This window comes from Canis lupus, chromosome 28 (genome assembly GCF_003254725.2).
Source record: "Canis lupus dingo isolate Sandy chromosome 28, ASM325472v2, whole genome shotgun sequence".
NCBI classification, from domain to species: domain Eukaryota; kingdom Metazoa; phylum Chordata; class Mammalia; order Carnivora; family Canidae; genus Canis; species Canis lupus.
In genome coordinates, this window is record NC_064270.1 from 33,740,787 (window position 1) to 33,764,685 (window position 23,899).

General features: G+C 52.5%; 1 long non-coding RNA gene across 1 annotated transcript; it reads left to right on the plus strand.

Annotated features, from left to right (window-relative positions):
• Positions 1 to 15,964: 15,964 nt before the first annotated feature.
• On the plus strand, positions 15,965 to 22,662 carry LOC112672464 (uncharacterized). Its single transcript, XR_004810249.2, has 2 exons — positions 15,965 to 16,217; positions 16,582 to 22,662. It is a non-coding gene; the product is annotated as an uncharacterized LOC112672464 (long non-coding RNA).
• Positions 22,663 to 23,899: the final 1,237 nt, after the last annotated feature.

A 23,899-nucleotide genomic window follows, 5' to 3' on the forward strand; every position in this document is an offset into this window, starting at 1 on the left:
TCCAGAAAGGACCCAGTGCAAACCCTGACCAGGGTCCCCCGTTTGTCCGTGCCTTCTCTACTTTCCCAATGAGCTGATCTGTTTATTCATTTCCAAAAAACAAGGTTGGCTTGTTTGTTTTGCTGAGGACCCTTCTGGTCAATACCTTCCCGTAGGTGTGGAGAAATCATGAGTACTTGGGAGAGGCCATGGAGGGGAAGGTCTGGAGCCCAGAGAAAGCAGTTCTGCGGCCATTTGAGAGCTGACGGGGCTATGGATTTGTTTGTCGAGACCCATTTCACTCTTGACCTCTGTGCAGGCGCATCACAGCCACACCAGGCCACAGGCGCACACCTGTAATTTTGTATTCCGGCACAGAGGAGCATCTCACAAGTTTTCAATTATGAGAGAGCTTTAACTCAAATCCCAGGAGGAGAAAACCCATTAATTTATTCAATCTGGCCTGTCCTGCTTCTTTCTAGACTTTGAAAATTGTCATGCTTGCATGTGTCTCCCCACCACCCAAGCCCAGCTGCCCACCGCCCCCCCCCACCCCTTCCAAGACCATTCTTTTCAAAAAACAGCAGGAATTTCCTTAACCTACCTTGGAAATTAAGTCCCAGGAAAAGCCAGCATCTAATTCATTTCGCATGCTAAATTATTACAATCGAAAGGCAAAATCTCAACTGTGCAGCTTTAAAAACATCTGTGTTTTTCTTTTGACTTTTGGGGATAATTATCCCAGCTCATATTGTGATTGCTAATTACTAAGCTAAACTAACCTGCTGAAGGGCTGGGGTGGGGGGGTGCTCTTTTCAAAGCACTCTCCCTCAGAGCATTAAATCATCTGAAAGTGGAAATAGAAAATGGAGCGGGCACAGGGAGCTCTCTCCACGCACTCTAGGGCTGGGCTGATGTCGGACCTTGTGGGAATGTCTCACTGGGGATCCCCAGATCTAGGGCAGGGGCAGGGGCAGGGGTAAGGGATGTGGTGGGGGGATTTAATTTAATCAAACCGCTGGCTATGAATTTTTTTTTTCATGAACACATCATTCATTTGACCGAGAAGCTTACTTTTACAGAAACCAGACAAAACCAGGATTCCAAAAACTTGACAAAGCAGATTTTGTGTTCAACCAAGAACCAAAACCAAAATGTTTATAGTATATTTTAAAAATTGACCGAAAGCCAATGACGACATCATGTAAGAGACGAATGTCTAGTGAATCCGTGTGAACCAGAACCGAGACTTTCCTTGCTTCAAAGCGTGGCATCTCAACAAAACGTTCTCTCCCTCAGTTGAGCCTTGTACGAGTCCCCGCCACATGGCAGGTAACTGGGGACGCAATGGTGGCAAGACGGGGGCACTCCCGGGCCTCACAGAACTCAGACTCTGGTGGGAGGACTCCAGAGAAGAAGGCAGGTGATGCTGAGCCAGGCTAAGAAGTGTTCTGCTGGGGTCAGACGGCTTTCCTTGACACCGGGAGGAGGCCTCTGGTTCCTGAGCAGAGTGCTAGGAGGCTGAGGAGAGTAAGCGGAGCCAGGGGTATGGGTCAGAGTGAGCCCAAGGACAGAAGGGAGGCCTGATAAGGTTGGTGCCAAGAGGAAGCAGTACATTCCAAGACCCTGCAGAGAGGTGAGTGCCGCCTAGACCCCCGAGGCACTAGATGCAGACAGTCCTGGGGAGCCAGAGAAGGCCCCATGCAGAGCATGATCAGATCGCAGTCCCACCTGGTATCCATGAACCTGGTATTCATTTTGGAGGCAAAACAAACTGGACTGGAAACGGGTCATTCAAGCCCTGATTCCTGCTGGGCTGCATGGGTGCGCAGGAAGTCCAGCCCCGTAATGAATCTATGGGTCTGGGCAGAGACTCCAGACCCAGAGGGGATTCTCACATGCAGAGGGCAGCTGGGCTGTGAACCCCAGCACCTTCCGAGCAGCCCTGAACTTCTGCCTCTGCAGGAATCCCTCTCTCTGGGGGGTAAAAGGGTGGAAGGGGCCCCTTGATCTGCGAACCAGCAAGTGCCCCTGATTACACAGCCACCATGGGAACTTCACACACACGACAAAGAAGAAATGAAACAAAATCACGAATGCCTCCGAGAGCCCCTTCCTCATCCAACGAGGAAAAGGAATCCTTTGCTCTGCTCAGAAACTTCTGGAGGAAATGCAAAGGGGAGAAGAAAGGAGAAGGCAGGATGGCTTAGCTTGGTGGGCAGGGCCTGGAGAAGGAAGGTGGTGGTTTGCAGAGAGAACTGCTGGAGTCGGAATTCGGGGAAGCCCTCGTGCTTCTGGACGAACCTCCCCTTGCGTCACCGTGTGTGGCCCCAGTGAACCCCGTAAACATCTTTCTCAGCACTTCTGGGGTCCCGCTCGTGGGCAGCGTACAGGCATCGGGCTACGTGGGAGTCACGCGGCCGCTGCTCCTGGCATCCTCACCACAGGCCCGTGAAACACGTGTCAGCGACCCCGCGGCCTGGAGAGGTTGGGGAACAGGCTGCCGTTGTCCTGCCGGAGCCCCGGGACTGGAGCCAGTGGGATGGGGGCAAGCAGGGCGCTGCCCCCAGGGCGGGCCGGGGACAGGCTCCCGGCCCAGAGGAGGAGGCCTCCCGGCCGGCGAGCAACCCTCGGCCCCCAGCACCGGGGCCCCATCTCCCACAGGTCGTTGTTCCCCGGAGGCAACGCGGCTGCCGTTCTGCGACCGCAGCCAGCCTGTGGCCCACGCTTGCCTTCCCTCCCACGGTTGGTCCCAGACCTGAGGAGACCCGGTGGCAGCCGGGAAGGAGCGCCAGCGCCCGCCTGGCCTCCCCGGGGCCAGTGAGTGTCCTGCCCCGGGCGCCAGGAGGAGTGAGGGGACCCCGACTTGGGGAGATGGCCCTCCAGGGGGACCCCGCCTAGGGGAGGCTGCCGGTCAAGGACGGTCAGGGGGCCGGAGCCCGGCACTCAGAGCTTTCTTCCAGGTTTGGGAGCCTGGGGGGCGCTCCCGCTATGCCAGCCCATCTGCGAGCTCTCCGGCACCCTTCCAGAACATTCCTTCTCTGCCTATGCTGCTCACGGTAAAGGAAGCCTGACTGACCTCTTGAGGTGCCCCAAGCCACAAAGCGGGGCACCCCCATTGCCAGGCTCTCATATCTACTTGTCTTACTCACGAAGACCCAGAGGGTCCTCCCAAGGCCTCGCGGCCCGACTGCTCTCCCCAGAGCAGAGGAAACCCCGAGGAGGTGGGGTGAAGGCCGAAAACGAGGTGTAGGTGGGCATCGGCGTGGAGTGAGGCCAGGCACGGCATGGCAGGACCTGGTCCCCGTGAGGCCAGCACCGTCACCCCGACAGGCGCCCCAAGCGGCCGGTGCTAGTCAGACGTGGGGCCCCCGCGAGCCCAGTCCGGCCCTGCTCTGCGCACTGCCCTGAACCCCTGACACCCAGAGGGACCCCCGCCTCGGGCCATGAATCAAGTGCCGCTGTCCGTGTGTTCACCAGCGCCGCGCGGGCACTGGGCCTGGACCCGGCGCCACGGCTCCCGCCCTCACGGTCAGAAGGACGAGGAGCCCGCAGCCAGGGCCCTCCCGCTCCAGGGCTGTGGGCCTTCTCTCCCCCAATCCTGCCCACAGCCTGAGGGCGAAATTACCGTCTCCACCTGACGCTCAGGGCTCCCCGTAATCTGCCCGAGGTCACCCAGCTGCCCACTGGCCGCGCCCGGATTCCTCTCCAAAGGCACCCTCTTGCCACCACCTCCTTCCCAGGGCAGGACAGGTGGCCCTCGGTGTGCCCGATGCAGGAGGAGTGTGCTAAGTGCAGTGGTGGTTCAGAGGAGGAATAAGCCAGCCAGTCGGAGGGCTTCCTGGAGGAGGCAGCACTGACGGATAGGGAAGAATCTCAACGACTGCATACGGGCAGGGAGAGGGAGTCACGGGCCCAGGGTAGAGCCCAGGTAAAGCCGCTCCAGGCCAGCCCCAGAGGGTGACAGACACCAGACGTGGGACCCAGAACACGTGCTCCCACGGGGGGAAATAAGGACGAGGGGAGCCGTAGGGACACCTGGGTGGACCAGGAGGCTGGGGGCTGCAATGAGGCTCAGCAGGGGAAGCAGCAAGGGTGCTGATGGAGAGAGCTGGACCCGTGCTGTGGCAAGTCTTCTCTCTCTCTCTCTCTCTCTCACACACACACACACACACACCCTCATGTACACACACATGTACTCACATGCACAGGCTCACACATGTAGTCACATGTGCACACATATACTCACATCCACACATTCATACACACGTGCTCACATGCACACATGTACCCACATTCACAAACTCACACACATGTGCTCACATGCACACGCTCATACACATGTGCTCACATGCACACACGTACAAACTCACGTGCGTGTGCTCACATGCACACTCATACACACATGTACTCACATGCACATGCTCACACACATGCTCACATGCACACACTCATACACACTCGCACTCACACAGATACGCATACTTCCATGCACACTCACAGCCCTGACGGTGGCCAGGTCCTTCTCCCAGAGCCACAGAGGGAGATCCTCCCAGGGAGGGCCTGGGCCAAGGCCACGACTCCAACCAGGGACACCCACGGGGTGTGCACCCGAGTCACCCGCCCGCCCACTGCCGGGAAGGGTGACCATCGCGCAGCAGCGCCTGTGGAATGCAGAGCACGCACATGCATGTGGTCACTCAGCTCTGCACAGCTTCTGCTTCTTTCCGTCTCTTTTTTTCCCTCCTCCCAAGTTTAATTTCAAGAAGGATCCCAAAAGAGCCCGTGTCTCCCCTGCTCCCAGAGCCTGCTCCTCCCTCTCTGCCCTGTAGTCTCAGGGTGGGTGCCGTCCCAGTGGCCCTGGCCTGGCTGAGCCTCGGCTCCAGCCATGGCTCCTTTGACCCAGTTTTCCCACCTCAAACTTGGACTTTCCAGAGCAGAACACTTCCCTGACACCTGACTCCCTCGGCACCAGGCTGGTTTGTCTGCTGTGGGATTTTTGATACGGGTTAAAAACCAAATGTCCTACTCAGCAGTCTGAAGATCTTGACAGCTGCAAGAGACGTTTGGTCAACATTTTTTATTTCTGTACAGGGAGGGTGGGGGGCACCCAGGCCTACATCTAATTGCCTCTGTCCCAGGTACGTGCCAGGTGGGACTGATGCACAGATGCCAAGAGGGCTTAACGGGATGCTCCGATGGGGGGGGAGGTGCCTAGATTTGAGGCCCTCGGCTACAAAGCGCAGCCCCTGGGGGAAGGCCCATCCTTACTCACCTGATCAGAAGCAAGAGTCCCATTTCACAGAAGAGGAGACTGGGGCTACGAGGGATGGAGTGGCAGCTTGGATAACACAGGGTGAGCTCCAAGTCGGCCTGCCTGGCTGGGGCCCTCGCTCTGCCCCCCACCCCACGGCCCCCAGCCCCATCCCAGGTGCCCCTCCCAGGCAGGAGCGCTGGCTCCTGGCCCACAGCGTCTGGCCGTGGAGGGCCATGTGCTCTGTCCCTGACGGCCAAAGGCTCGCATCCCCACCCAGACCCGTGTGGCCACCACACCCACCCGGACTACAGGCTGTGATGACAGTGCCAGGTGTGGTGTCCCACCCATGGCATCCCATCAGTTCCGGGGCTGCCCAGAGGAGGGTCAATGATGACCAGAGCATGATGAGAGGGGAGGAGGGGGGCAGGATGGGAAGAAACTCAAGTCCCATCGTAGTCAGAGCCAGCATCCCCCCCGGGACCAGACTGCTCCAGGCACCTTGGGTGCATTTATTCCTGCCAAGCCGCCCCCAAGGAGGGTCCTCACTCCCAACACCTGGGAAGCTCCACCCTGGTGGTGTCTGTGGCTCTGCCACAGACAGAGGCCACCTGGGCTACCCTCGGTGGCCAGTAGAGTTCAATTCTCTGACCATGGTGCTCAGGCCCATGCTGCCCACGGAGGTTAGCCCCAGACCAAAGAAGCCAGATAACCGTGTCACCTCAAATTTCATTTTATTTCTTTTCTTTTTATTTAAATTCAGTTAATTAACAGATAGTGTATTATTAGTTTCAGAGGTAGAGTTTAGTGATTCACCAGTTGCCTATAACACCCAGTGCTCATTCCATCACGTGTCCTCTTTAATGCCCATCACCCGGTTACCCCATCCTCTTGCCCTCCTCCCCTCCAGCAGCCTTGTTTGTTTCCTGGAGTTAAGAGTCTCTTACGGTTTATCTCCTTCTCTGATTGCGTCTTATTTTCTTTCCCTCCCTCAAATTTCATTTTAGATGCACATCCCCCAGCGCTGGTGCAAGCCACGGGCTCCTCAATCCAGGAGAAATTACAGACCCTTCACAACATTGCACACTTGTGAATGCCATTTCTAAAAATAGAGCCAGCCTCCCATTTATAGTTCCCATATTATATGTCACAGTAGCGCACTGCTCTGTTTTACGTGTGAGCCAGGAGGGGGACCTGCCAGGGTGTCCCCTTCCCAGAGGAAGAGTGAGTCTGGAATCAAGGGGCCAGAAACACCCACTTCAGGAGTGCCGTGGGCTGCAGGACTGGAACCACCTACACGCCCCTGGGGGGATCTGTGGGGCAGGATCACCAGCATGGTCCAAATGACACGGCTGGGGTCACAGGGATAAAGTCCTTCTTAATATCACCCAAAGGCGTTCTTTAACCAGATCCTTACAAAACCAGCCAAGGGACTAGTTAAAAGTAATGACGCTGACGATGCCGATGATGGCACTGAGGAAGGGTTGCAGTTCCTAGCACACCATCAGGCACCGCGCAAATAGTCTCATAATGCACTTTATCTAATATAGCTCTCGCAGCCACAGGTAGGCACCCCTAAGACCCCCACTTCTGGGCGAATCTCTGCAATGAGGCAAGTGGCCGTGTGGCTTGGGGGGTTTGCAAAGTGCCAGCTGCACATCACAGACCACACGCAAGTCCCAGCGGCTCCCAAGCCTGGGGACCACCACATCAGACTTGGAACGTGACAAAAGTGCGTCCCGAGAATCCCCTCGCCTGGAAACATGCAGTGACCTTCAGATACGCACACCTGGCACCACCACCTGTTTTCTAGATCCCGCACTGCTGTGTCCCACGCTGCTCGTGTCAGAGCCGTGATTTCCTGGCATCCAGGTGGGTACGTGAATTACAAATCCTCAGATGGTGCAGGAGGCTGGGGCCTTGGTTCCCAGGGTTTCTGTCCTCTGGTTCCTCTGGTTCCTCTGGTCCCGTTCTGGCTACTGCACAGAACCGTGTCGGGCAGATTTTGATTACATATGAAATTCTCAAACGGTCCTGCAGCCTTCTTTCTCTCTTTTTACGATATATGAGCAAATGAGGCTCTTCACACCTGGCCACTGGGAAAAGCCCCAGAATCTTAACACTGTCCAGGCCCATGAAGGTCAACACTGGGTGGGGGGATCTTGGAGGGCAGGGGGACAAGAGAATCAGGATTCTGTTTGGTTGCTTAGTACAGAATGCGTTCTTTGTATCTCTCCTGGGGCTATAGATTTGTTGCCCCTCCTGGCTCTTTGATAATTTGTGAACAATTTTTTTTTAACCACTTTCTGAGGTGTCTTTTTTTTTTTTTTTTTTTGTTTATTTATTTATGATAGTCACAGAGAGAGAGAGAGAGGCAGAGACACAGGCAGAGGGAGAAGCAGGCTCCATGCACCGGGAGCCCGATGTGGGATTCGATCCCAGGTCTCCAGGACCGCGCCCTGGGCCAAAGGCAGGCACCAAACCGCTGCGCCACCCAGGGATCCCTCTGAGGTGTCTTTTTTGAAGCCCCAGACCTGGAGTCCGGTTGTTGGATCTTCGAGGTCCTCACCCTCTGGGAAGCGTGTTTATCTACCTGGGAGAAAGGAACTGCCTTGTCTTTCCAGGTCTCACCTGTTTGGGGAAGAACCCTGCAACCTTTTAACCTTCTAGAAGCCACCTCTGGGCACGTGGTGAAATACATTTCCGTCAACTGGATGACATTTAAGCTGGCAAATTCCTGGCAAGCTAAAATATCCCTTCTGGAAGAAGCGTGCCAGCAGTGTCTCAATCGTGGCCTCTCCAACAGGAAACCCTGGTGGGGACACATTATGGAAATTAAACCCACCTTTTCATGCGGCAGGGAGGTAACTCAATAGCCCTGAAATTCTCCTTTTTCCAGGAGAAAATGCAATTAGGCAGATTTTGATTACATATGAAATTCTAAAATGGTCCTGCAGCCTTTTTCTCCCTTTTTAAAATATATAAGCAAATGAAGGCTCTTCGCACCTGGCAGCAAAGCAGGGGGAAGCCCCAGGATCTTAACACCCTCCAGGCCCATGAAGGTCAACGCTGGGGTGGGGGGGAGGAGGGACAGGAGAATCAGGATTCTGCTGGCATCCATCCAGTGGCATCCAAATTTCAATCTGGAAACAGTTGACCTTGAGGTGATTTAAGGAATCAGGAAACAAGGAACAGAGAAAGGACTCTATCACCATTACAAAGGCTTCTCTCTGCTCCAGAAAGGAAAGGTGGAGGGGGGGGGGTGGCAGTTTACCGGCTTAGGCCTCCAAACAGGCCCAATTTTCTTCCCCTCTTCTGCTTCCACGTGGGCTTCCAGGAGCCCTACCCTCCCCACCCTCCCCACCCCCCCACCCCCCCAACCCTGCCAACAGCCTTGGTCCATTCTCTCCACTGGAGTTGCTACAGAGAGTATTTTCTCAATGCAGCATTCCCGGGGAACCTGTCCTTTGGAAGGCATAAAGTGCTCGCTTAGAAAAAAAGAAAAAAAAAAACTTTTTTTTAATCTTAAAAAATTAAAAGAAATAAAAAATAAAAAAAAAACAAAAGAAAGTGCTCGCTTAGCACTTACTCTGTGTCTAAATCTTTCCCTACAACCACCCTAACACATCGCAGACCATGCAACTGGGGTGTGGGGGAGCCACCTGGAGAAGCCCATGCAGCTAGGAAGTCCGTTGGAGGCAGGATTCAAACCAAATCTTGGCTGCAAAAAGCCTCGGTTCTTCCCCGCCCACCCCCACACACACACACCTTGCTTCCTCACCAGAAAAGACTAAAAGAGGAGAGGTTGAAACAAAGGAATGACTCCCTAATGGTGGAACTTTCAACACCGGTGCTTCTGTCCCAATGGGCTAGCAAGTAGCCACTAAGATCAGCTCAGTGGACTCCAGTATGTCTCCAGCATGGTGCTGGGCCCAGGCTGCCTCCTCTGCGAGGGGCGGTGAGGAGTGTCTCTAAAAGGAACAACTGCACATCTTTGCAGTTTGCAAAACAGGCTCCCGTCGCTCTTCCCACTGAATTCTCACAAGAACGTTGAGGGGGGATCGTCATGCCTATTTTGTAGATGAGAAAACTCAAGTGCACAAAGAAAACAATAATAGCTTGATGCAAAAGACTCTATACTCCTTGTCTGCCTCAGCACACCCAAAAAAGTATTTTCTGACTTAAAGTTCTCTCCAGTACCACTTCCAACTTCATCAGATGATTTATGTTTCCAAAAGCATATTTTAATGTTTACAAGATTGACTGATTTTAACTCCCCAGGACTCAGCACCAGACATCAAAAACTGTGTTTTTATAAAATAGAAGGAGGAGGATGGAAAGGATCCACTTACATTTTAAAGGTTTGTTGTTTTTTTTTTCCCCTGCAGCCAAGCGCAAAAAGTTGAAGGGAATCTGTTAACATATTGATTGCTTTGAGCACTATTTTAAATTAGCTTTCCGTTCCCCTCCATATGCTTTTCCATTAAATTTAAATAAATTAAAGTTCACATTTCTGGAAGAGATATGCTGGGTCCTTCTCAGGATTTGAGATGAATTTATCAGCCAGGTTCGCCCCGTCAGATATTCAGCAGCAGACCATGGGGACAGCACCCCGGAGGCCACTTGCTGTCTCTCAGTAACACACTGTGGGACTCAGATGTTACCACCCATGGGACCAGCCTGGCTGCTGCCACCACACACTGACCCAGAGGGTTTCAGGCACTGCTTGCCAACTGTTGAGCCCATGTGGCCACAAAGGAGTGCTGTTCCTGACTGCTCCTGCTATCAAGACGCACAGTGGCCGCTGGGCTCTGCTGGGGAGCCTTGGCGCTCCTTCCCCGCCCCATCCCCGGCCTGTGGCAGCCACACCCATACACCCACCATCACGCACCACAGAGGAATTGCAACACTTAAGAAATAGTAACAAATACTGCACCCCTCATGACTCTCGGATGCATTCAGAAACCCCGCTTGGATAAACTTTGTGAATGGGGAAAAATCATTTTCCCTCTACCCTTCAAGGTTCCTCACTTGAGAAGCACCCCTGTAATAAGCAAAACAGATGAATGGGAGAAAAACAAACAGAAGTTTAGTAACGTGTCTTCCTCCTATAAACGTGGAAGAGAGCGGGGGAAACTGAGTGACTCCCCCAAAATAGCCCAAGCCATTGCCTTAAATACCATCTCCAGCTAAAGGCAAAAGAAATTAGGTCAAGGTAGGGGTGGCCAGTTTTTTTCCTGGAAAAGCATAGTAAACAAGGCTAAGGCTGTTAAGGCAGAGATATCCGTCCTTGCCCTCTGCGTGAATGAGTTGCTAGAGATTTAGCCTTTCTCCTTCCTGCTACAGAGAGGGAAGCAGCCTCACTCAGGGAGATCTCCCTTATGCACGGAGACAAATGCCTCCTACAAAAGGGCAATGTCTACTCAGATTTCAGAGATTCTCTATCTGCTGTTTCTTAAAAGTAATCAGCCTAACATATTCCTTATGCCAAAGAGACATATTTTAGGATGACAAATTCTGCTCCCCTTCAGTGAAATAGTGTCTTGCATAAGAGGAGGGGCAGAGTTGGCTTCTGGCTTGACTATACCCAAGGATTTGTTCAGGGTCTATCTGCCTGTCTGTCTCTCCCTCTCTCCTCTGTCTCTCTTGACAGGTGTGGCCCCCTCCCCCGTGCAGATAGGCACTGGGGGTCAGGGCACCTCTGCAGCTCCCCTGACTTGCTTACTGGTGGGGCTCAATCAGGCTGCTTTGAGACAAAGACCTCAATGCCCTCAAGTGTCACGTGTACCCTGGACAGAGAAGTTCTCCAGGTCTCACAAAATGCCCTGGAACACAGAAACAATTGCCCAGCCACCTCTGTTGATTTACATGGGACCCCAGAGCCTGGGAGTGAGAACTTGAACCAAGTCAACAACTGTAGGGACACCTCTTCTGAGGTCCTCAATGATGGACTTGGGAGAAAGGTCCCTAAAAAGCAGTCTGATAAAGAGGTAGAATGGTGGCATTCTGAGAGAAACCACCAGAAGTGAAGGGGGTGACCATGGCCACAGGAAACATGCACAGAGGGATCTGACCTGACAGTTCTCTGACACAGCAAGGCCTGGTGCTCTGGGAGGAGAAATCCATAGTAGAGAGGAATGGACCATTGCACCAGGAGCCAGCAGCCCTGCAGATGGAAGGCCTCACCAAGAGCTGGCATTGAGAAGGGGACTGTAATGAGGCAGAGGAGTCAAGGCACTAGCTTAGCTGGGGTAGACAATGGGGATGTGGGCAGCGTATAGTGGGCAGCAGGGAGGTGAACACAGCAGACTGGAGGTGAACTGGAAGAGGAGAATCTGTGGGGCAGGACATCACAGCTCCAGTTACACATGGGGACCCCAAACCCACAAAGGCAACTCCCAAAGGGAATAAATGGATGGAAAGATCTCAGGCAAGACAAGCTCTCCTGTTAACGCAGGATGGAGAAATCCACACTGAGATTTGTGGTTTTGCCACAAACGTGACTCATTTTCGCCCTGGAGGTGAAATTTTTTCCAGCCATCCTCAAAATAGTATTTTGGGGTCATCTGGCAATATATCTAGTATAAATAGCACACATGATTTTTCTAAATATATGGATCGTATTTCTAATGTTTCATACCTAAGGAGTGTGTGCACATTTAGCAGATGAAAGGTCTTCACTTATGCCCAGGGGCCCCCCGAAATGCCACTTGGCCAACCCCAGGAAACTGCCACAGAAGGCTGAGGTGTAAGCTCTGGTGTCTCCATGGGGTATGTGGTCTACTCTGCTTGGGAGGGAGGGAAGGAAGAAAGGAAGGAAAGATATAAATACTAGGCTTTCCCCCCGCAAATTATTTACAGCATAATCTTTAAATCCATGGTTCTCATACAGTGACTATTTTTATTTTTCTAGTGTGCTAATTTTACATATATACATATCTTAAGAGTTACCATGTCTCCACCCATGAGGTTGTGTTTTTTCATCTTCACATTTTCTCAACATTTCCCTGCATTTCCCCACACAAGTTTAAAAAAAAAAAAATCAACCAAGTAAATTTGAAGATCTAATTGGCTTTATCAAGTGATCCATGAATCGTGTAGCATCCTATTGAGCAAGCAGAGCAGTGCTCCAGGAGTGGGGTCAAATCAAAGGTTTTTATAGTCAGGATGGTGCCCTCCCCCCACCATTAGCAAAATAAAAGAAATGATTGTGTCAGGCGAAGACATCTTCCTTTTGGGGGGAAGGAAACAGCAAGGCTTTTACCTTTTTTAATTTTTTTTTTTTTTTTTTTTTTTAGTGATTGCCTCACTAATGCTGATCAGGACATTTCAGATTGACTTTGTAAAGGTTATATTCCTGGAATAGGGGATGCCTGGGTGGCTTAGCGGTTAAGTGCCTGCCTTCAGCCCAGGGTGTGATCCTGGGGTCCAGGATCGAGTCTCATATTGGGCTCCCTGCATGGAGTCTGCTTCTCTCTCTCCCTGTGTCTCTGCTTCTCTCTCTGTGTGTGAATAAATAAATAAAATCTTTTTAAAAAAATATTCCTGGAATAGGTTGAAACTGTAATTAAGTCATGCCTGGCTGTAATGGGGGGCAGTTGACTCCAATTGGGGCTTGAGTGTTTTTTCTCTTTTCTAACAGGTTTGAATGGCCAAATACATTCCATTGAGTAGGTGTGCCATGATATGACTGAGCTCTTATCTTATTTTTGCGTATTACCATCATTTCTGTTTCACTGTGTTTTGCTTTCCTATTAAACGTACATGATAATGAGCATCTTTGTACGTGTGGCTGTTGTTCCATTTGATGGTTTTCTTTGCATAGAGTTTCAGATGCCAGAATAAGCACTTAGATTGTATTAGTGGTTCTTGCTTCATCTCCCCATTTTGTTTTCTGAACATATTGTGCCCACGGATCCATCATGCTGCAGGTATCACCTCAACCTCAGTGTCAAACCAAAACTGCTCAAAATAACACATTCTTAAATAAATCCAAATGGTGTCCCCAGATTCATCTTTTTTGTTGGTAGCAATTGGTTCTTATCTGATGAATGGTTTTGGTAGGTCTTTGCTTGGATATTCTTGAGAGTCAGGTTGTTTCTATAAATTTGAGTGAGCTCTGTAGATATTATCATATTATATTATATTATATTATATTATATATTATATTATATTCTTCATCAGTCATATTTTGAAAATCATGTTATTTTCATTTTTGGTGTAAGCATTCTCTTCTTAAATTTTTTTTGTTATTGTCATTATTCCAAAGTTTGTAGACCTTCCCTATTGAACTCACCAATCTTCGTCATTGTGGTTGTTTCCATTGCTTGTGAGATGAGCAATTCATCCATAGATCTGATAAATACTCTATTTTCTGTTCCGCTAGTTTATCTAAAATTTAGTTTTCCATATTTAATAGTTGAATCTGCCTGGGCTTTATGAGGTGTATGGTGCTCTGAGGATCCAAACTAATCTTTTCTTCCAAATTACTCTGCTATTATCCAACATGATTTAAACATACTTCTTCCTTTGTACTTATTTTGGAAAGTGGACTATATCAATGTGAACATTTTCCAAACTCTATTTCTCTGGGCCTGAGTCAGCTCTGTGGTTTCAATAATTTTGCTTGATAACATGCTCTCAGGCATAGCAGCCTCAGCTCACATCTCCTCTCTCTCTCTACCCCTCACTTTGTTGCTCTTAATTTCAAGACCATTCTTTGAAATTTTTGACTATTCCTATTTTTCAGAGGGGGCTTCAAAGCATATTGATTTTAAAATATCTTTTGGGGATTTTGATTGGAATTGTGTTGAATCCATACAGTAGCTTGGGGGAAGACAGACATCTATTCAATATTTTATCTTGACAACCAAAAGCGTAGCTTACCTGTCTATCCCATATACTCCCCTGTAAAATCAGCATGAATAATTCAGTTTGAAGGGCTATGTTCTAGTTCCAACTCGGCCTCTACCTGGTGGAAGAGTTCCAGCAAGTGCTCCTTTTCCCACCCTGACAATGAGGAGTTGGACAGGTTAATTGTTTAGAGAAACAGCAGATGGCTTGTTTTTCTCTCTCACTGCATGCTGCTCAGGTCAGACATAGGTTGGTCTCCTTCCCTCCTGGAAAGAGCTCTGCTTATCTGTCCTGTTGGTCACATTCCCTCTGCCACTGGAGCCCTCCCCACCTGCCCTGCCTACTTCACTATTTAGGTCCACCTGGATGACCCAGGAGGATGGCCTGGCCCGAGATTCCTCAACCTTCTTGCCTGTGGTGAGCTGAATCTCAGCCACCGACTCCTGTCACCACCCTAAAACTACAGGGCCTCCAAAACCACGAATTCACGCCACCTTCCATCTCTTCAGCCTGCTAGCACTCATGACCCCACTCTCACTGCTCCATGACCCTGTGGAGACCCCCAAACCACTGGCTCCTTCATTGTCTCACTACCCAAGTGGTCCCCCCATATTCACCCTCCTTGCTTATGTCAGATCAAGTCTATAATCATTACAGTCTGCTAGAGGCTGCTGGTGCCACACAATAGCCCCTTGAGTCTCCCATGCCTTCACTCACCCATTGCTTCTTACTGCCAGCACCTCCAACCAGGGCCTTCAGTCAGACCTTTGTGGGACCCTTCTCCATGCTCTGGACTGCATTATGTCTTCCCCAAATTCATCTTTTGGAGCTCCAACCTTCAATGTGAGTACCTTTGGAAATAGGGAGGCATCTCCCTATTTTAGGAGGTAATTATGGATAATTGTGGTCTTGGATAAAGTCCTAATCTGATGGGATTGGGGCCTCATAAGAGGGTGAGAGTCTCTCTCTCTCACCACATGCATGTATTGAGGAAAGGCCATATGAGCACACAGCAAGGAGGTGGCCGTGTGTAAGCCAGGAAGTGGGCTCTCACTGGAAACAAATCAGCCAGCATCTTGGCCTTGGACTTTTCAGCCTCCAAAACTGTGAGCTCTGTTGTTTAAGCCACCCAGTCTGTGATATTGTATAATGGCAGGCCTACCAGACTTAGACACTTCATAAGAAAAAATATTAAAAATTGTATTTTATGTCTGTATTGGTATCAAGATAGACATTATACATTAAAATATTTTCTTCAACCCTAAAGTTCATTTTTTTCTTTCTAATAAAAAATAATGGAAACATTTTCATGAGCCCCAGAAGTGTCTTGGGTCCTGGCCATTGTACCTATCAAGCCTGATGGATTACAGGGTGCTGCTCAGGGCTTTTCTAGGGTGCTCAGCAGCAGGCAGGATGTCCTCTGTGCTGAGCAGTTATAGTTCCCAGGAGTAGCCCCAGCTAAGGATGGCTGGGTGTTGGCAGGTAAGTGGCCCCAGCCTCCTGACCTTTGGGTGGGAGCCCTCTGGGGCACTCTGCGTGCTCTTACAGAAACCCACAGCGGGTGTGAACCTCAGTTGCGGTTCATGGTGGAAACCTGCTGTCAGGGAACTTGACTGAACTGGCTTTTTTCCCTTCCTTGCCTGGCTTCCCTCACCCAACCCATGCTTCTAAGTATCACTCCCCAAATAAATACGAGCTTTACTTGCTCTCAAATCCTTGTCTTCAAGGTCCGCTTTGGCGGAATCTAGTCTTGATATAAACATTGTCTTGCAAACACAGTGGAAACTTGCTTAACCAACTTCCTCTTAACCAAGTGTCTGGAGTAACCACCTCTCTGCTCTCTCATGATGTCAACACACAAAAGTGCTGGGCCGGGCAGGCTGCCTTCCGGTACCTTGTGCACCTCTGCTCCCATCCATCCAACTGTGAATTTGCCCAGAGTGGGATGTGATGGTCCCAGACCTGCTCCCGCCCGTTTTGTTATTGCAATGGTGTTGTTTTATTAAACGTGATGCCAGCTGATAAAATATGAGTGTAAAAAGAGAGTTGCTGTTTCTACGAAAATGAAGTTGAATACACGGATGAGACCACATAGAGACAAGTTGCTAAGAGGCTATCAATCAAACAAGAGGTAGGTTGCCAACTGTGAGAGCCTGGGAAACTTGGTAAAAATCTAAAAGGCATCTGAGCCACATCGCTGCAGAACATTGACATTCTCTTTCTGCCTAAAAATCAAGTGAAACTGGACGTTGTCCATGATGTGCGTCACTGTGATAGAGGGTAGGGGTGGGGGCGAGGTGGGGGGAGGTCCCTCGGTTCTTCCATCCCCAGCCCCATTATGCTCTCTCCCCAGGATCTGGGTCAGGGAAGGATGCACCTCAGACAAAGCCTAGTAGCATCGAGCTGTAATCCCCTCCCTGTCCCCGCCTGGGAATTTCCCCCTTCCCTGCAGTGAAAACCCAGCTCAGCAAGTAATCATCAAAATCTGTCATTAGGCGGTGACCTCAGGCCAGATTCCTCCTCTCCTGCTGAGGCCCAGGCCCTCCTCTCCTGCATCCATCTGAGCAGAGCAGGAGGTTGGCTAAAGGAGCATTTCAGATGAGCATCAAGCCCACCTGTTTAACGTCCCAGCCTCAGCTGCTGCTTCCTCCGACCCCCCCCCCAACCATGGACAAGATGTGGGGCCACTGTTCTGCCTCCCACCTCCTCTGGGCTCTGCACGCAGCTCAGCTCTCAGAGCCCAGGACACAACCTCCACCGTGTCCTCCTGCGAGAGGGGCTGAGCCTGCCTGCACCCGAGGCGCCCCGCATCTGCCTGGCACGGTCAGGGCACCCCATGCGTGCTCCATGGGTACTCCGGGGTAGGCCACCGAGCAGGTAAGAGAGTGCCCTCCAGCTCCGGCATCCTACGCTCCTGGGATCTGAGCGGGCTTCCATTCCAGCGGCGGACCTTTTCCTGCGTTTTCAGGTTCCTCGCTGCGGGCCCTAGGCAGGGGCTGTAAGTCATGGGTTCTGACAGCCTGAATCTGCAGGAGCTAGCAGGGCACGGAGCGGGGAGGGTGGTGCAGGAGGAGAAGGCAGTGCTCCTGAGGCCGGCTTTCCATCTCCTCCGTGCCCAAGCCCTGGGAATGTGGGGCGATGCGGACTTGGCCCGCCGGAGGAAGAAAGAGGGAAGAACGCAGGGTACAGTGTGCAGGGGCGGGCGGTGATCACAGCCACCTGGCTCTGGAGGGACTCGATCAGCCAGGGCCAGGGCACCTGCCGACATGGAAGGCCGAGGGTGGAAGGAGGACCACCATTCAGGGATGGGCGAGGGACTGAAGCTGTGATGGGAGCCCATCCCAGTGGGCCTGGGCCAGCTAACTCAGGCCCCCCTACTGGTAGCCTGGGAGCTGGGGGCTATCGTCCAAGCTCCTCCCGCCCCTCACCTGTGGCCCAGATGCCGTCTAAAGAGGCCTCTGCTGTCAGCTGCAATCTCTGCTCCTTGGGGGTTCGTCCATGGCCTAGTTATTAAGCTTATCAGCATTTCTCTTTGGGTCTGGCTGCCCACCAGCTTGTCAGCTCCGCCCGCCTGCCTTGTTCTGTGTGCCAGCCCCAGGGGCCAGCAGGGCTCCTGACACTGAAACCTCTGCCCAGGAAGCTCCCGTTCAGACCCTTCCCAAGGGTCTCAGGCAACACGGAGTCGGGCCCCCTTCCTGAGGGCTGGAGAAGCCCACGTTCATTTCCATGTCTGGAGCTAGATCGACCCTTCTGGATGCCCTGACGGTTTGACCAAATGTACACAGCACATTTGGAGGCTGCCAGGTGGAGGCTCTTTGGAATTGTCCCAATACTGTCATAAAAATTAAAAATTCATCTCATGCAAAATAAAAGGCAAGTGTAACTAACCGGCAGGTTGGCTCCACCACCTGAAAGCTGATGAGGCTGACTGGCTGCATGGCCCGAGAGCCTTCCCACGGTGCCTCTGTGCACCGAGCATGCCAACTGCTCGAGCCTCATACCTGAAACTCTCTGGTCGACAGGTTCACTTCTCTGCCCCCTCCCCACCCCAGGGAACAGGCCCCAGCGGACACCCGGCTTTCCTCCTTACCTGTGGGGATTCTTTCATCTCCACCGGCATGAGGGCAGTTCCTCAAGCCTAATTTTCATTCCAACTTCTCCTCGGTGGCCTCCAAATTAGACATTGCTGAGCTCACTTGAATAGGCTGGAAAGTTAAGCCTCCTTGGCTTTGCCCCCTCTCTTTCTATGAGCTGAAGGGACCAGAAATCACACACCTTAGAGGTGATGGATACACAGAACGGCTTCACGTAGTTTATGACTCTAGTGGAGACCAAGGCCAGATTGTATAACTTTGCACTAAATTTCAAGCAGTGCCAACAGTCCCGTGACCCTCGGCGTTTCTCTCACGTGACCCCCATTGGTCATCTCACTAAAATAATTTTATGGTGCTCATCTGGGAGTGTATTGATCGTTGAGCAAAGCACATAAATGCACACACAGAGTGGTTCCACACACACTGAGACACGTGACCATGTACATCCAAACCCTCAGAACACTCACGCAGCTCAAAAATCTCACATAACAAGAGATTTGTGGTCCAGCTCCCGCTACATAATGGCCTCATGCTGAGCAGAGTATATTCCCATTTGGGCTCAACCATGAGACTCACTCTGGCCATGTGGGTGTTGTCATCAGGTCCAGCAAACAGCCTGAAATGTGCTTATACAGTGGGGTCTGCTCTCTCACTCTGGGGATCATCAGAAGAGGTTGCTCTAGGAGCTGCTGCCCCTTCAGCCACGTTCCAGAATGAGACACGTGGAGCAGACCACATGGCCTGGTGGTTGCCAGTTCAAATGCAATGAATGACCTACGGGCCCACCTAATCTCAGACTGCCACCCCGGCCTAAAGCCCAGAGGCAGGAGCCAAAAGCCTAAGCGAGTGCAGCTGAATTGCAGGTGACCCAAAGACCAATGAGTAATTATGAGTAATTGTTTTAAGCTACTGAATTTTGAAGTGGTTTGTTATGCAGCACTATTATGGTAATAGCTGACTGATGCAGTACCCAAGCTCATAAAAAGTCTACACAAACACTCATGTGGAACACACACACACACACACACACACACACGCACCTTTCCAGTGAAAGGAGCACACCATCATCCCAGGAGATAGGATGCCATCCCCCACCACCACCACCACCAGTCTGTGGCCCTCTTTCTCCAATGTTTCCAGAGCCACCATCGACACAGCCTGGTCTTCCAAGGCCAGTTTCGTCTTTAGCATCCATTACCGTGCAGCTTAGAATTCGGCACCCTTTATCTTGTCAAGTTGTTCTCATGTCCTTTCTGCCAAGAGAGCGCTGCTTTTGAAGCCCTGGCAGCTTGCTATTTTTTCCCCTTCCTACCCCAGTTGTTGAATGCCTGTCAGACTTGTGACATCCCATTCTCTCAAGGGGAAAAATTATAGCTGGGATGTGTGCAAACGAATCCTCAGAACATGTATCGTCCACATCCTCACTGTTGGCTTCCCTGACGGGCCTGCTTTTCCCACTGTCATCACAGCTGCTCCGGTGATGAGCCGCAAACTGATCTGTTCTGTTATCACAGGGAAGCAGGTGCCCCTGCTCTCAGACAGTCGCAGCCAGTGGAAGAAGAAAGTCAGGACTAGAAGAGCCCCGTGCCCTCCCTTCTCAGAGCCCTCTGCACACCGGCTCAGGGGCGGGCGCCCCAAATGCCTGATGCCACAATCCAAGCACAAGGCAGCAGTATCAGGCTGGGCAGCCTTGGGGGGCCCAAGGAAGATCAGCCAGCCTCACAGGGACCTCTTCTCAGGCCCCACCCTGCTGAGGAGGATCGGATGCTGTCTACACAGCAGACCATATCTTAGGTCACTTGGGAGTATTTGTTGATTCAACTTTGTGCCAGGCCCAGAGAGGAGACACCTATAGAAATAGGCCATGGCCGTGCTCCCCACCCTCACCCCAGGAAGTTAAGCAAGGGCCACCCTGGGAGATGATTTTAACTGGAGCCTTAAGGGATAAATAAAGGCTTCCAGGTGAATCGTGGGGAAAGGGATTCCAGGAAGAGAGAATGGCATGTGTAAACAGTGTAAAAAATGAGGGAGTCTGACGTGTTTGGGGAACTGCAAGGAGTTCAGAACAACTTGACCCACGATGACTCAGGAAGGGCGTGGGAATGGGGCTTAGGCAGTCAGCTGAGGCTGCACCATTATGCTTCCTTTGCAGCCAGACTCATGGGTTTGGACCTTTCTGGTTGGCAATAGGGAGCCACAGAAAGATTTTAGAGGGGAGAAGAGGGACAAACTTGCCTCTCGTTGGACCCTCCCGTTGCAGGATAGAAGCTGGATCAGAGAGAGATGGGCCAGGAGACAGGAAGGGCAGTGACAAAGCCAGAGGAAAGAGATGGCAAGGGTCTGGCCTGACAAGGTAGCTTTGGCAGCAGAAGGAGGGAGCAAAGCCCAATTTCTCTCTCTGCCTTGGCCTGCCTCGGTTTGCTCTCCATCTGTGAAGGTGAGCAGGTGCCCATTGCTAAATTAGAAAGCTAGCTCAGCCTCCTCATGGTGGCTCCCTCTCCTTCATCCTCAGCATCACGGATATCACCTCAGAACGCTGACTTCGTTACCTCTTGGATTCACCCCTCCGCCTCCCTTGCCACCTTCTTCCAGGCCCTATCAGGTCAGGTGGGCCCTGGAGGAACTGGACCAAAGCCCAAGCCCACTTCCCTTTGGTACCTGCTTCTTTCTCCTGCATCCGGCAAATAGTTTGGGAGCAGTAGAGTAGGCCAGGGCCTGAGGTGTTGGGGGCTATAAGTAGTGAGCAGCACAGAGCAGGGCCTCTGGCCTTCTGGATTCTTCCCTCCACTGGGGAAAGCAGATGTTGAACGAATTGCTACACAGTTATCAGCACAGACCCCTGGGGGGGAAGGGCTGATGAAGACCCCTGTGCCAGGGCTGCAGTACCTGCAGGGACCTAGCACAGAACATTCTAGAGCAGAGGCTCGGAGGCCACCTGGGAGCATGCAGAGCAATGCACAGCATTCCAGTCAGGCTATGAATGGGTAAGAGCTTGCAGGAGAAAAGGACATGCAGGGTGAGGCCAGACTGGGGAGAGGCCAGCGGGCAGGGCATGCAGGGTGCCTGGCCTGTGCAAAGGGTGGAGAATGCTCCCTAAGAGCAAGAAAATGTCACTGTAGCAGGGTGAACCATGGCTTCCAAAACACATGCTTGCCCAGAAACTTGGAACATGACCTTATTTGGAATAAGGATCTTTGCAGGTGTAAAGTAAGGATCTTGAGATGAGATGGTCCTGGATTCAGGTGGGCCCTACATCCAGTGAGGGTCCTTATGAGGAACAGAAAAGAGACACAGGGAGCAGCTCACATGAATGCAGAGGTAGAGATGGACCCGGTGGCCACAAGCCCAGGAACATCCTGGGGCCACCAGAAGCTGGAACTAGAGCTTCCAGAGAGAGAGAGAGTGCTGTGGCCCTGCTGATACCTTGACTTGAGACTCTGGCCTCCACAACGGTACAGATGATTCTGTTGTTTAAAGCCAAGCTCCTGGCCATCTGTTGCAGCAGCACTAGGACACCCGGTGGTACACACAAAGGGACTAGTGTCACCTACGCAAGTATTCCAGATCTCACCGTGCCCGCCCACCATCCAACATGAATTTGCTGACCACCCACATCCACCCCTAGACAGCAGACAGAGTTCCATGGGTCTGAGCAGGACCCTGTGGCTTGAGGAAAGCCCAGCACCTGCGCGTAGGGGTGCGGGGGGTGGAGGGCAGAGGTGGCGCTGGGTGATCCTGGCTTGCTCACTCCTCCTCAGGCAGAGATGGGCAACTGTGGGCGACGGCGATGTGTATCCAGTCAGCTGGGGCACCCCAGTGCCCTCCAGTTCCCAGGAGGATCCACGGCCAAGAAGGACGGTAGTCACAGGAAAAGGAGCAATTAATCCTGCGCCACCCCAGGGTCAGGAAGGTGCAGGGAAGAAGGCTGAGAGTGGGGGTGTGATCCCCCAGAGTGATCCGAACGTGAAGAGGAAGAAATGGAAATCCTGGGCTGGCTGGCAGCGCAGTCGCCCACCAGTGCTGTCCCCGGCCCTCGGGCACCTGCTGTGATCAGCAGAGCCAAGCTGAACACTGAGCCTGACGCCTCCATGCAGGCCCCACAGCCAGGAATCCTCAGCCCCTGCCTGGCGTCCGGACCCCCATCAGGCAGGGGTCAGGGGAGCCAGGCAGTCCAGAGGCCTCAGTGGGACAAGTCAAGACCTCCCTCAGGCTCAGCTTCTCCGACTGCGAAATGGGCACAGGACACCTGACAAGTCCCCGCAAAGAGCTATTTTGCTTCGGACCCACCGGCCTCTTTCCTCATTTCCCTGCCCCCTTGGTCCGGACCCCAGCATCTCACTTGGCCAAACCTCACCTTGGATGTCTGTTCCTGGCTCCAGACCACAAACTCCAGCGCCATCAAGATCCAGTCATTTTCATAGTTAGAAATAATTGAATTCAACGGCATCATTATTTTAAAAATAAAAACAAACCAACCACAAATATGTGGCAGCAGCAATATATTTCACCCTGCCCCTCATTTCCTGGAGAGCCGTCATTACTGCTTCCAAAAATACATGCTCAAGGCTCATTAAAGGTCCAAGGGAAAATGGGGCCAGGGTCTCCAGGCCCTGGGCCCTCAGCTGAGACGGGCACCTGTCTCAGGTATGTCTGCAGGGCTGTCTGTGCCCGGCGGGAGGGAGGGTTGGGGTAGGGTGCAGCCCAGGGCCAGAGGGGCCCGTGCAGTCACTGAGAGACGTCCCTGGGAAGGGACCCCGCCCGGGGCCTTAGGGTTTGCAGACCTCACTTTGCATTTCCTCCTATTCCTCTGGTGCTTTGTCCTCTTCTGGGAGCCAGTGTGGCCCCAGAGAAGCAGAGAGGTCCCTTCTGCTGGCCCCTACCTGACAACAGAGGCTCCCTCTACCACTGCCCACTGGCCCGGGGACCCCAGACCCTCCCCCCACCAGACTCAGGGCAAAGCCTTACTGATGGGTAACTTCCCCCGAGCCTAGGCCACTGCCGCCTACATGCGGCCTCTGCCTCCCCGAGCCGGGCATCCCGCCCCAAGCTGTCCTCTGCCCCCCACCATGCCCGCCCACCAGCTCTGCTCAGCTTGTCCAACCTCCTGGCTTGCTCCTGCCTTTTCCTCTCCGTTTTCACACAGCTCGAGTGCTCCTCAGCTCCCCACACCCTCCCCCGGGGTCACCTGTGACCCATCTTCAGTCCAAAGGGCAGAGGTGTGCAGGCTTCCCGTGCACATGAGCACAGTCAGGCCCATGCTCCGCCCCCGCACCCCCCCCCCCGCCAGGGCCTGGCTCATGCCAACGTGCCCATCATCGAGTCACAGCATCAGCCCTCTTGTGAGCACATCCCATCACACACCAACCCTCTGAGGTGGCTGCTGTTATGATCCCCATTTTTCGGATGAAGAAACTGAGGTCCAGAAAGGTGAACTCACTCACTCAACAAGCCATAAGCCAGTAAGTGGCAAGGCCGGAATGCTAACTTCCGATGTGTGGCTGCACGGCTGGTGTCGTTTCTGTCTGCTGCCTGGGGACAGCCAGGCCCACGTGGGCACGTGCGCCGGAGTGAGCGTGCCCCCCTCCCTGGGAGGAGGGTCCGTGGGGACGGCACCAGGACGTTGTTTGTGCTCATTAAAGGGGACAGGGGCAGGACACAGCTCCCTTCAGGGCAGGCTCAGGGCTGCGGACTCTCAGGCTTATCAGGGCCTTCCAAGGCC